The sequence below is a fragment of the Protopterus annectens genome, chromosome 2.part1 (genome assembly GCF_019279795.1).
Source record: "Protopterus annectens isolate FY-2018-M chromosome 2.part1, PAN1.0, whole genome shotgun sequence".
In the NCBI taxonomy this organism is placed as follows: Eukaryota; Metazoa; Chordata; order Ceratodontiformes; family Protopteridae; genus Protopterus; species Protopterus annectens.
In genome coordinates, this window is record NC_056729.1 from 521,032,177 (window position 1) to 521,044,735 (window position 12,559).

Here is a 12,559-nt window from a genome sequence, read left to right on the forward strand (position 1 = left end):
GACACAAGTGGACAGTAACCTGTTATGTGACAGTCACATCGCCAATTTGGCTAGGAAGACTGTCTATACTGGACACTGTATCATGAAAGGATTCACATCTATGTCAACAAAGGTCATTGTGCCCCTATACTGTTCCCTTATCAGACCATATTGTAGTACAATGCCTCATTTGGGATGTACATTACCTGGCACCTGCAGCAGTTAGAAAGACCTCAAAGGTACCTCACCAAGAGTCAGAAAGGGTCTCAAATATATCTCATATACTGCCTGGCTGTAGACACCACAGCTGAATGCAGTCACATACTGCCTACACAGAGGCATTGTATGTCTGTTGTACAAGTCCATGTCCAACACAGAAGTAATGGACATGCTCCATCCCAGAAAACTCAAAGCCATCGGAGCTGTGTGAGTCAGAGATGTCAACCTCAACACATAATCAAATAGGATGTGCTGGAGGGACAGATACCTAACCCTGAGTCTCTCCACACCCTGGAACAGAATACCACTACATGTTAGGTAGAGCCCCTCACTGACACTCTTCAACAGGAAGTTTGCAAAATGGATGGATAATTGTAGATGTACACTTCTTTACTGTGTCATGTCCAGACAGAGGCACAGCTAAGTAAATCATAAATGGCCATAATATTCACATAGCAAGGGGTGGCAAAAGCCACACACACTGTGGCTAAGCTTACAAATGCCCTAGGGTGGATAGCCTAGTATGAACCTATGAACCTATTATGATACAAATTGTACAGGACACTAAGGATAACCCCAAGGCTGCTGCAACTGATGGTAGGGAGCGTGTTGTGAATTCCCAGATATGCTCTGGATCACACAAATATTACAAACAACATACCAAACACACACACGTATTGCCAACATACATCCTGACAGGTGCAGTGCAAACCCCCATAATGCAAAATATCTTTCCCAGCAGACTGCTGCCTCCCTGACATTATGTCAGCCTTACCACAGGTTATGTGCCCAAAGAGGAGTGTACAACAACAGTGGTCGTTCTCAAGAAAGGTGTCGCCTGAATGGATACTAAAATCAACCACCACAGAATCCTGAGAAGCTTGGTCTGCACAGCTATGGAAAGGATCAGCATGTACCGCAGACATACAGATATTGGGGATCTATTGACACCCGGCCCTACCCAGTGTGGGTTTATTAAGTGCAGACCCTGCCCCTAAACATGTGTGACTCAGTTGAAACAGTAATTGAGGTCACTGATGAGGGCAATGTGGTCCACACAGTGTAGCTGGACCTTGCAAAGCCTTCCATACAATACCCTACGTGTTCAATATAGATATGCTCACCAGCTTATATATACACCCCTATGTCACTAGAGGGGTTGCAAACCAGACCAACGACAGAACTGACATGGTCAGACATGCTGCAGCCATGTCAGACTACAAACCACATATAACAGGTATCCCACAAAGCTTGGTCCTGGGACCTTCCCCGTCTGGTATATATGCCCCATAGGTACAGGCCAACATGTAAGGACTGTGTCTGAACATGTTTGCAGAGGACTACAAACCACCCAACATATCTGACACTCCAGCTGACACAAGCATCCCACAAAAGGGCCACATAGAAACAGACAACTGGTGCCATAGCCTTGTCAGCATGTTAAATGGAGAAAACTGTATAGTCAACCTCTGTGGATATACAGTAAGTGACCACCAATTACCACATAGGTGTTAACCCATTACATACTTAACATGTAATGACAGACCTGGGTACACAAGGTGATAGATATCCTGCATTGGACAAACATGTGGCTGTAGTGTTAACAGAAACAATCCATATACCAACCTAATCATGAAGGTTATGACATCTACATAAGGGGAGGTCATTGTGGTTCTGCAGTTATCCTTCATCAGCATTACAATTGACTACAACAGCCCCTGTGGGGTGTACCTCAGCAGACACCTCCATCAACTGTAAAGTCCACAACAGTACCCCGCCAGGAGTATCAAAGAGCTTGAACAGATGTAATGTGTTGCCTGATTAAACAGAGTGCAACTCCACACACTGCCATGCTGGCCACCCAGATGCAAGCTGTGCCTGATGTAGAAAGCCATGTCCAAGCTGGAATCAATGCACATGCTGCACCTTGTACAATCTGAATGGCAGGGAGCTATGCACATGAGGGACCTGAACCCCAGCACTGACATACATAGGACAAGCTGTACTGCATTATCCATAACACAGAAGCCACTCCCACACATGAGTAAACTACCAGTACAGGTTATCCATAGAGTCACTCGTTGATTCTCCTCAACAGGAATCTTAATGAGTGGATGGGAGATGGTAGGTTTACCCTGGGTATCACTGTTATGTCACGGGTAGACAGAGGCACAGTATACTAAACATGACATATGTCATGGCAAACTACACTTACAATGTGTCGAAGGACAAACACACTCTTTGACTAGCATTAGAAATGGCCTAGGGCACATCGGTAGTGTTTGCCAATGTACGCCTATGTTGTGGAATACACTACTGATGTTGGACGAGGCTGCTGTAAGTAGTTAATATCTGAACATAATGCAACATGGTCAGATAGGTTCATAGGTTCATAGGTTTATACTAGGCTATTTGCCCTAAGGCATTTATAAGCCTAGCCCAGAGTTTTGTGGCTTACGCCACCCCTTATATGGAAACAATACTGTGCCCATTAGTTTGTTGTGCCTCTGTCCAGCAGTGACACAGAGACGATACCAGGGGTAAACCTACGATCTCCCATCCACAGGTCAAGATTCCTCTTGAACAGAGCCAATGAGGTGCTCTGCCTCACATGGACTGGGATTCTATTCCACAGCATAGGGAGTCTCTGAGTGATAAATCTATCCCTCCAGCATGTCCTACTTATATCCCTGCTAAGGTTTAAGTCACTTGCCCTAGTGGTTCTGGTGGATTTGGAGTTTTTGAGGTGGAGCATGTCCATTAATTCCTGGTTGGACATGGCCTTGTATGTCAGGCACATGTCACCTCTGAGCAGACGGTATGCGACTGAATAGAGCTGGAGTTTCTTCAATCTGGCAGCATATGACAGATGTTGGAGTCCCTTTATCCTTTTGGTGAGGGACTTTTGGGGTCTCTCCAACTGATGCAGATGTCGGGTGAGATACATCCCGAATGCGGCATTGTACTCGATCATCGGTCTGATAAGTGAAGAGTACAGGGGAACAATGACCTCACTAGATCTGGATGTGAATCCCTTCATGATCAGGTGGGCAATGTAGAAGGTCTTTCTAACCACTTTAGCAACGTGAGTGTCAAAAGAAAGGCCACTGTCAACCTGGGTCCCCAGGTCCCTGATAACCTCTTCTGTGCTTAGAGGATTGCCACCTATATGGTAGCTTGGGGTTACCTTGCTTTTCCCGAAGGGTATGACTATACATGTTTTGGCATTTAACTTCAGGCCATGGCTCTGGCACCAGCTATCAGTTTCCGTGAGTCCCTTCTGAAGGATATCCGTGTCTGATGCACTTTCCACTATGGCGCCCAGTTTGCAGTCATCTGCAAACTTTGTCAGCCAAAGTCCTCCCATGTTGGCCTGTACTTCTGAGAAGTAGATGCCGAACAATAGGGGGCCAAGGACCGAGCCCTGTGGGACACCACTTGTGACTGGCTTGGAGTCTGACATAGCGCCAGCAACTCTAACCCTGTGGGTCCTGTCCTTAAGCCAGTTTGCAACCCATCTTGTGACATATGGGTTTACATTTAAGTTGGTAGGTTTTTCTACAATACCCGAGTGGGGTATTGTGTCGAAAGCCTTTGCAAGGTCGAGGTAGGCTGTATGGACTGCCTTTCCCTCATCAATGGCCTTAGTGACTGTTTTGAAGAAGTCGACCAAGTTCAAAAGGCATGATCTGCCCTTGACAAAGCCAAACTGGGACGGATCCAATGTCTGCATGTCCCCTATATCTTTGTTTATGAGCTCCATTATGATCCTCTGCATAGCTTTGCAGACTAGACTTGTTAAGCTTATGGGGTAATTACCAGGGTCCGTAGAGGCACTGCCTTTGTGCAGATGTGCACAACTGGACCCTAACCAGGCTGTTGTGCTCACTATGGAAATGTAAAGCAGTGATAGGACTAAAGCCCAGGATACTGTCCACCACAGTGAAAGTACTGAACCACTACACTATACAGTACTACAGTGTTAGGTCAGTATGAACAGATGTTGACAATTGTATGCAAAGTATCCCATGCAAAACCTGCAGGCACAGTATAATCCCTGTTGTGTTCACACAAAAGCATTTGGACAGTAACTACACAACATGACACAGAACACACAACCATAAACAGGAGATATTTGTTGAAGTTCACACTCATCCACAAATGTGATGGGCTGCAGAGTTCAACATATGGAAAGCTCACACTGGGCATGCTCACACACTTTGATAAATGAGACATCTTTCACACAGCATGCCATGGGAAGGCTGAACTGGGCATGTTCACACACTTAGTCCAAATATCAGTTTAGCATTTTGCCACATATATCTGGTATATGTGTGTTATTCAGTAACCAACAACATTATAGCAATCTGACCAGTGCTCACACTTAAATGACTACAGAGACATACATGATATAGTGGATGTCCCCCATATGCAAACATCGTCCACAGATACACAAGTTGTTCATACAAACAGGTAATGTTATGGCAATAAAGACCTGCAAACACTGCTATCAGCACCAAATAATGTGCATCTGACAGTTAAACATATGGGTGTAGAGGTCAACACTAGGCTGTTTGCCCTAGGGAATGACAGCTTATCCAGAGTGTGTGTGTGTGTGGGTGATTGTGGTTGGTCTGTGTGCAAGTCTGTGTGAGGGTAATGTTCCTCTTAGCAACTGGGAAAACACACCACAGGATGCTCATTCCCCTTTCTAAACACTGATGATGTCAGCACCCTACAAGTATATCAGGAGAAAAGAACTCTCCCATGAATTTGAATAGTGCGCTCTGCTAATGCGTCCATCTCTAGTGTCATAACATAGTTAGGTAAGGGTTTGAATCCAGCAAGTGTGTGTGAAGGGGGGTTAGTAAGTGTGTATGAAAGGAACATCCCTTTTGGCAACTGTGAAAACACACCACAGGATGCTCATTCCCCTTTCTAAACACTGATGATGTCATCACCCTATAAGTATATCAGGAGAAAAGAAATCTCCCAGTAATCCAAATAGCACACTCTGCTAATGTGTCTATCTCTAATGTCATAACATAGTTAGGTAGGGGTTTGAATCCAGCAAGTGTGTGTGAAGAGGGGTTAATGTGTGTGTATGAAAGAACCATCCCTTTTGGCAACTGTGAAAACACACCATAGGATGCCCATTCCCCTTTCTAAACACTGATGATGTCAGCACCCTATAAGTATATCAGGAGAAAAGAAATCTCCCAGTAATCTGAATAGCGCACTCTGCTAATGCGTCCATCTCTAGTGTCATAACATAGTTAGGTAGGGGTTTGAATCCAGCAAGTGTGTGTGAAGGGGGGTAAGTGTGTATGAAAGGAACATCCCTTTTGGCAACTGTGAAAACACACCACAGGATGCCCATTCCCCTTTCTAAACACTGATGATGTCAGCACCCTATAAGTATATCAGGAGAAAATAAATCTCCCAGTAATGCGAATAACACGCTCTGCTAATGCGTCTGTTTCTAGTGTTATAGCATAGTTAGCTAGGGGTTTGAATCCAGCGAGTGTGTGTGAAGGAGATTAGTATGTATGTATGAAAGAAGCATCCCTTTTGGCAACTGGGAAAACACAGTACAGGATGCACATACCCCTTTCTAAACAATATCACAATTATTTATGGCTTTTGATTCCAGACATGTCACGTGTGTTTTGCTCACACAAAATGCCCATGTGTGCTGGTTGTTTCTCACAATAATGCATGACATCGATTAAACCAGTTATGGCAATGCACACATGATGTATGTGTGTGCCAAATACACATATGTACCTGTGACCTTCAATAGTTACCATGTGTGATGCCTGCCACATGTGAATACATGGTATTTGCACTGGGTAACATTATGACTGTGGTCTTCTGTACAGGTGCTGCATGTGGGATGTGTATATACAGTGTGAGATGTAGATGCTATCAACCTAGTAGTGAGGGATACACACCTGGTCTGGGGCATATAGTCTACATGTTGTTGATGAAGAGGTGCTGCATGTTTCCACCTGTTGTGGGAGTGGTAAGAAGTTGTTCCATAGCAATGCAGTGACCGCATGCTAGGAACCTTTCAGCTAGGGTGTTGTAGCTACAGTAATTCATTAGCATTCAGTAATATGTCAGCATTCCTGGTGAGGGTATGATGCCAACCAAGGTCAGGGTTCTACCAGCCTGTGCCACTTGCTCAGTGAGCCCTTCCATGTTCCCTATCATGTATTCCAGTGAGGGACATCACACATCAGCTGTAGTGGCATGGACAATGACTGAGTCATATGTGTCCATGCATCTGACTGACCTGTATGCTTGTGTTATGTGGTGGACCATAGTGCCCCATGAGCATATCACTGTGACCTTCACCTTGTCCAGCCTGGTGAGCATGACCTCACTGTACTGGACAATAAAGGTACCTAACACAACTGCAGCAGTAGTGTTGTATAGCTGTACAGACTGTGCTTGTTTGGCACACAGGATTTGTGTGCTATGTGTTATGCGTGCTGTGTTCAGGCCTAACGTATGCCTGTGTGCCAGCTGCAGAGGTGTCTGCCACTCAGGCAGGATGCCATTCTTAGGCTCCACGAATGGCCCTGTGTGTTCCCGTGCTTGTATTGCTGTCAGTGTAGGTCTACATCAGACTGGTATTGCAGTCACTGTAGTATTTCATGCCACCTGACAGGTTATGCCAGTACTGGGTTTAGAGTGCTTAGTCCACAGTTTGGCTATGTGTTTCCATCTCATACATGTGTTGTACATCCATGGGTAGGGGATAGGGTTGACTGTGTACATGTGGCAGCTGTGACATTACTACATGACTCACATATTCCACAACTGTACCATAGAGGTGACTGACAACTGACCTTTGCACATGCTACCATAGTATTGAGATTGCATTGGTGATTAACAGCACATAGGGCCAATGGTGAACAAGATACATAGGTTCATAGGTTCATACTAGGCTATCTGCCCTAGGGCATTTATAAACCTAGCCAGAATGTGTGTGGCTTTCACCATGCATTGTAAATCTATCTTGCTATGCCCTTTTCCAAGGTTAGTATACTGTGCCTCTGTCTAACAGTGACACATAAGTGATACCCAGGGTAAACCTACAATGTCCCATCCAGTCATTAATATTCCTCTTGAAGACAGTCACTGAGTGACTCTGCCTAACCTCTATTGGGATAATATTCCAGAGTGAATGGAGCCTCTGAGTTATGAATGTGTCCCTCCAGCATGTCCTATGTATATCACTCCTGAGGTTCAAATCTTTCCAGCATGTAGCTTGATGGGATCTGGATATTCTGAGGTGCAGCATGACCATTAAGTCAGGGTTTGACATGGCTTTATATGTCAGGCACAGATTGCCTATGAAGAGGCAGTATGCCACTGAGTAGAGCTGCTGTTTCTTTAACCAGTCAGTATGTGGCATGTGTTTGAGCCCTTTGATCCTCTTGTTGAGGTACTTTTGTGGTCTTTCCAGTTGCTGCAGGTGTCTGGTAAGGTGCATGCCAACAGGGGCATTGTAGTCAATTATGGGCATGATGAGGGATGAGTAAAGAGGCACAATGTCCACCCCTGATCTACATGTGAATCCCTTCATGATGAAGTGGCCTATATAAAATGTTTTCCTAACCACTTTGGCCATGTGGTTGTCAAATGAGAGAATGCTATCAACTTGTGTACCCCAAGGTCCATAATTCCTTTGTCTGCACTTAATGGATTAACACATATGTGGTACTTTGTGGTCACTTTGTTTTTGCCAAAGGGGATGACTATACACTTTTTGGCATTCAGCTTGAAGCCATGGCTGTGGCACAAGTCGTCTGTTTCTAAGAGGCCCTTTTGGAGGATGCGTGTGTTGGCTGGAGAGTTGATTATGGCGTCCAGTTTGCAGTCATCTGCGACTTGCTCAGCCACAGTCCTTCCATATTGGCCTGTACCTCTGATAAATATATACTGAACAAGACAGATCCCAGGGCTGAGCCTTGTGGGACACCACTTGTAACTGGTTTTGAGGCTGACATGGCTCCAGCAATTCTAACCATGTGTGTTCTGCCCTTGAGCCACTGTGCAATATCTGTAGTGACATAGGGGTTAATATGTACACTGGTGATCTTCCCTGGAATGCACAAGTTATGTATTGTATCAAAGGCTTATGCAAGGTCCAGGTAGGCTGTGTAGACCACCTTCCCCTTGACAGTGGCCTTGGTGACTGTTTCAAAGAAATCAAACAGGTTTGAGAGGCAGGATCTGCCATTAACAAAGCCAAACTGTGTATGATGAAGTGTCTGTAGGTCCCCAATATCTATATTTATGAGGTTCATGATGATCCTTGCCATAGCTTTGCAGACCAAGCTATTCAGACTTATGGGGCGATAGTGTCCGGGATCCGTTAAGGCACCACCTAAATGTAGAGGGACCACTGTTGCTGTACACCACTCTTTGGCCACATATCGTGTAGTAAGGCTGGGATTGAACAGTAGTGTTATGTCTGGGTGTAGCTCTTCTTGGAGTTCATGTAGGACACAGCCTGGGACACTGTCTGGTCCCATTGATGCAGTGTTTATTGCTTTGGAGAGGGCAGCTCTTACCTGAGCATCTGAGATGTCAGGGGGGGCAGCACTCTGCTGGGAGAAATATTTGCCCTTTTGGTGTGGAGGGGGGGAGAAGGTAGCAGTGAACCTGTCCACTAGGATGTTGGCAATGTCTGTGTGTTTGGTATTTCTTGTGACATCTTGGACTACCTCTGAGCATATCTGGGAATTACCACCCAGGTTCCTAACATAACTGCAGAAAGCCTTGTGATTATCCTCAGTGTCTTGTGGAATCTTCTCTCAAAGATGGCCTTAGACAATCTTATGAGTGCCTGATTTTCTTCTAATACTCATCAGTGATGCCTTCACATTTTGGGAGTTTGTTGTATCATTTAGTAGCTTCATCCTTCTATTGTATAGTTTGTTTATGGCTGGTGTCCACCACACAGGACGTCTGCCTTTGGAGGATTGGGTCTTGCTTTTATTTGGGATTGCATGATCCATGCATTCCTGAAGGTGTCCATAGAATGCCTTTATACAGGTATCTGCAGTCTGGTCCATATTTTCAACAGGCCTGGGGGCTTTGAAGGTTTCCACATCATTTATGAGGAGTGTGAACATGCTTTACATGAGTTGTTGACTGTATTCTTCTGTGCAGGGGGGGGGGGGTGGCCTTGGGATGTGAATATCCAGTGAGATTAGTTTATGGTCTGATCTTACCAGTGAGGGATACACTTCTGGTCTGGAGCATAGAGTCCCCATGTTGGTGATGATCAGGTTCAGTATGTTTTCCCCTCTTGTGTGAGTGGTAACAAATTGTTCCATAGCATATTGGTATATAAATTCCAGTAATCTGTGGGCTAGGGTGTTGGAGCTACAGTCATGCTCCCAGTCTATGTTTGGGTAGTTTAACCCACCCAATATAATGGTGTATGGACAGACCTACATATTTCCAACTGTTTTCAGGAAGGCCAAGTGCAGTTCTTGTGTTTAAGAGGGTGGTCTGTAGCAGGCTATAACCTGGAAGGCAGTTTTACCCATTGTTACTTGCATATGGATAGTCTCTGATGTTTGGTGCTTTGCCACCAACCTGGAGGTGTGGGTATCTTGGATGAATATCAATACACCCCCTCCTTTTGTGGTTTTGTGCAAGTTTTGGGCCTGAAAAGCATGGTATGAGGTATAACTTGGTAGTGCTGGAGTGCTGTTGGTAGCCCTGAATCCGGTATCTGTTACTGCACAGATAGCGATGTTCTCCATGCTGAGGAATGTTTTGAGTGTGTGCATCATCAGGTTTAGAGTCCTGCAGTGGCATATATGACTGCTCACGTGGACAGATGCCAGGTAAGTCATATGCAAAGTGTCACAGGCAACGTACATGTGCACAGGAGAAACAGTGACATTCTGTCAAGTGAGACATGAACATACATATAGTAAGCTATGCAGATGTCACTAGGAGTCCACAGAAGCTGTGTAACTCTGCATGGCAGGTTGGATCATTATTCCAAGGTAACTGCAAGGAAACATGCATGCAAACATAGCTACTGTAAGTAACACTGCAAATGCTCACCAGCTGACATATGAATACCTATGTCACCAAAGGTGATACTTACCAGACCACGGACAGAAATGACATGGCCAGACACGCTGCATCCCACATGATCACATATTTCAAGCAACACAGACCTCACAAAGTCAGTGTTCTTAACAGGCACAGCCCATTAGGCCAAACACAATGTGTGACACACCTATAATAGGTGATGCCATAGTCAGACACACTGACGTCCTGTCCTCCAGACTGAGCAAGGTGAGGGTCACATTTAGCTATCTGTCGGTTGATAGAATGTGCCACATAACACAAGCACTCAGGTCACTCCACAGCAAGTACAAGTATGAGGCAGTCATTGTCCATGCTGGTGTGAACAACCTGAGACGTACCTCCCTGGACCACATGGAAAGAGACACAGAGGAGCTCTTACATCACCCTCTCAAACTCAGGAATCCCACACAGCCTTCATGATGACACAGGAGAGTATAGATTTCTCTGCAAACACCATCATACTGGGTGACGTCAACTACCCAAACATAGACTGTGAAAATTACTCAAGCCACAATACCCAAGCTCTAGGGTTTCCATAGTTTAGAAACTCTTTAGCTATGGAACAGGTAGTCAACATTCCCACAAGAGGGGAAAATATACTAGACCTGATCATCACAAACATGAGTACAAAATGCTCACCACTTGAAGTATATCCCTCATTGTTGCAATCGAACCATATACTAATCACACTGGAGTACTGGATCCCCCACATATGCAAACCTCAAACACATCGATGTGTGTGTGGGAAATGCCCCTATTAGCAACTGTGACAGTACACTACAGGATGCAGATCCCCCTTTTGAAACACTGATGATGTCAGCACTCTATAACTATATTACCTGAATTAAAGCTCTCCAGTAATTCGTATAGTGCGCTCTGCTAATGTGTCTTTTTCCAGTATCATAACATAGTTAGGTAGGGGTTTGAATCCTGCAAAGGAAATGTATGTGAGTTAGTGTGAGTGGGGTTTGTGTGTGTGCATAATGCTGTGAGGGAAAAAGTACAGTTTTGTACCTACCATAAATGTAGATGTCCGAGAGACATGCAACTGCAGTCATAACATGTGGGTTGTCCTGCCTCAGGCAGCCCTCAGTCGGCCAGATTCCAAAGTCTGGGTCCGACGTCGGCTGATGTCGCATTTCTCTCCGACGTCAGAGCGGCTGGAGTATATAAGCATCAGCCGATGCCATTTTCTTCAGTGTTTCTTGCCCCAGATGCCAGGTGCCCTCCAAGGAAGGCTGTAATCAAATTGGAAGACAAAAACAGGATTCCAAACAAATACATGAGCAATAAAACAAATACACCATAACAGATATCCCCAGCTAAGAGTGAGGGGATAGGAGTGGACCCTAAGCATAGAGGGGTATGGAGGAGGAAACCCGACTGCAGTTGCATGTCTCGGACATCTACATTTATGGTAGGTACAAAACTGTACTATGTCCTTCAAGAATGCAACTGCAGTCATAACATGTGGGTAGAATACCATAGCTTAGCTGGGGGAGGAGGTATGCTCTAGGAAAGAGATGGTGTGGCAATCAAACCCTGCAGGACTGCCGAAGCAAAGCCTGCTCTGGATCTGGAATATAGGGGGAGATTGTAGTGTTTGAGAATGTATGCATGGAGCTCCATGTAGCAGCTTCTAGAATGTCCTTTGTAGGCACCCCTCTTAAAAATGCTGTAGAGGTGGCTGTAGCTCTGGTGGAATGTGGTCTGACATAGGCTGGAACAGTCTTTCCATGAAAGGAATAACAGAATCTGATGCAATGTCCAATCCATTTAGAAATAGTCTGTTTTGAAATTGCTTTTCCTTGGACTGCAGGGGCATAAGCTACAAAAGCTGTTCAGACTTCCTACTGGCCTTTGTTCTGTCCAGGTAGTATCGAAGTTGTCTATGAATGTCCAAGGTATGTAAAAGCCTTTCCCCCTTATTCTCAGGATTGGGGAAGAAGGCAGGCAGATGAATGGCTTGATTTAGAGAAACCCTAGATACCACCTTTGGCATAAAGGTAGGGTTGGTCCTTAATGAAACCCTGTCTCTGTGGAAAATAATAAAGGGTGGTATTGCCATTAGGGCCTGTAGTTCGAAACCCTTCTTGCTGAGGTAATTGCCAACAGGAAGGCTGTTTTCCATGAGAGAAATTGCAAGTCAATTTAAGCTGCTGGCTCAAAAAGAGGTAGAGTCAGTTTTTCTAAGACAAAATTGAGGTCCCAGGCTGGCACTGGGGCCTTT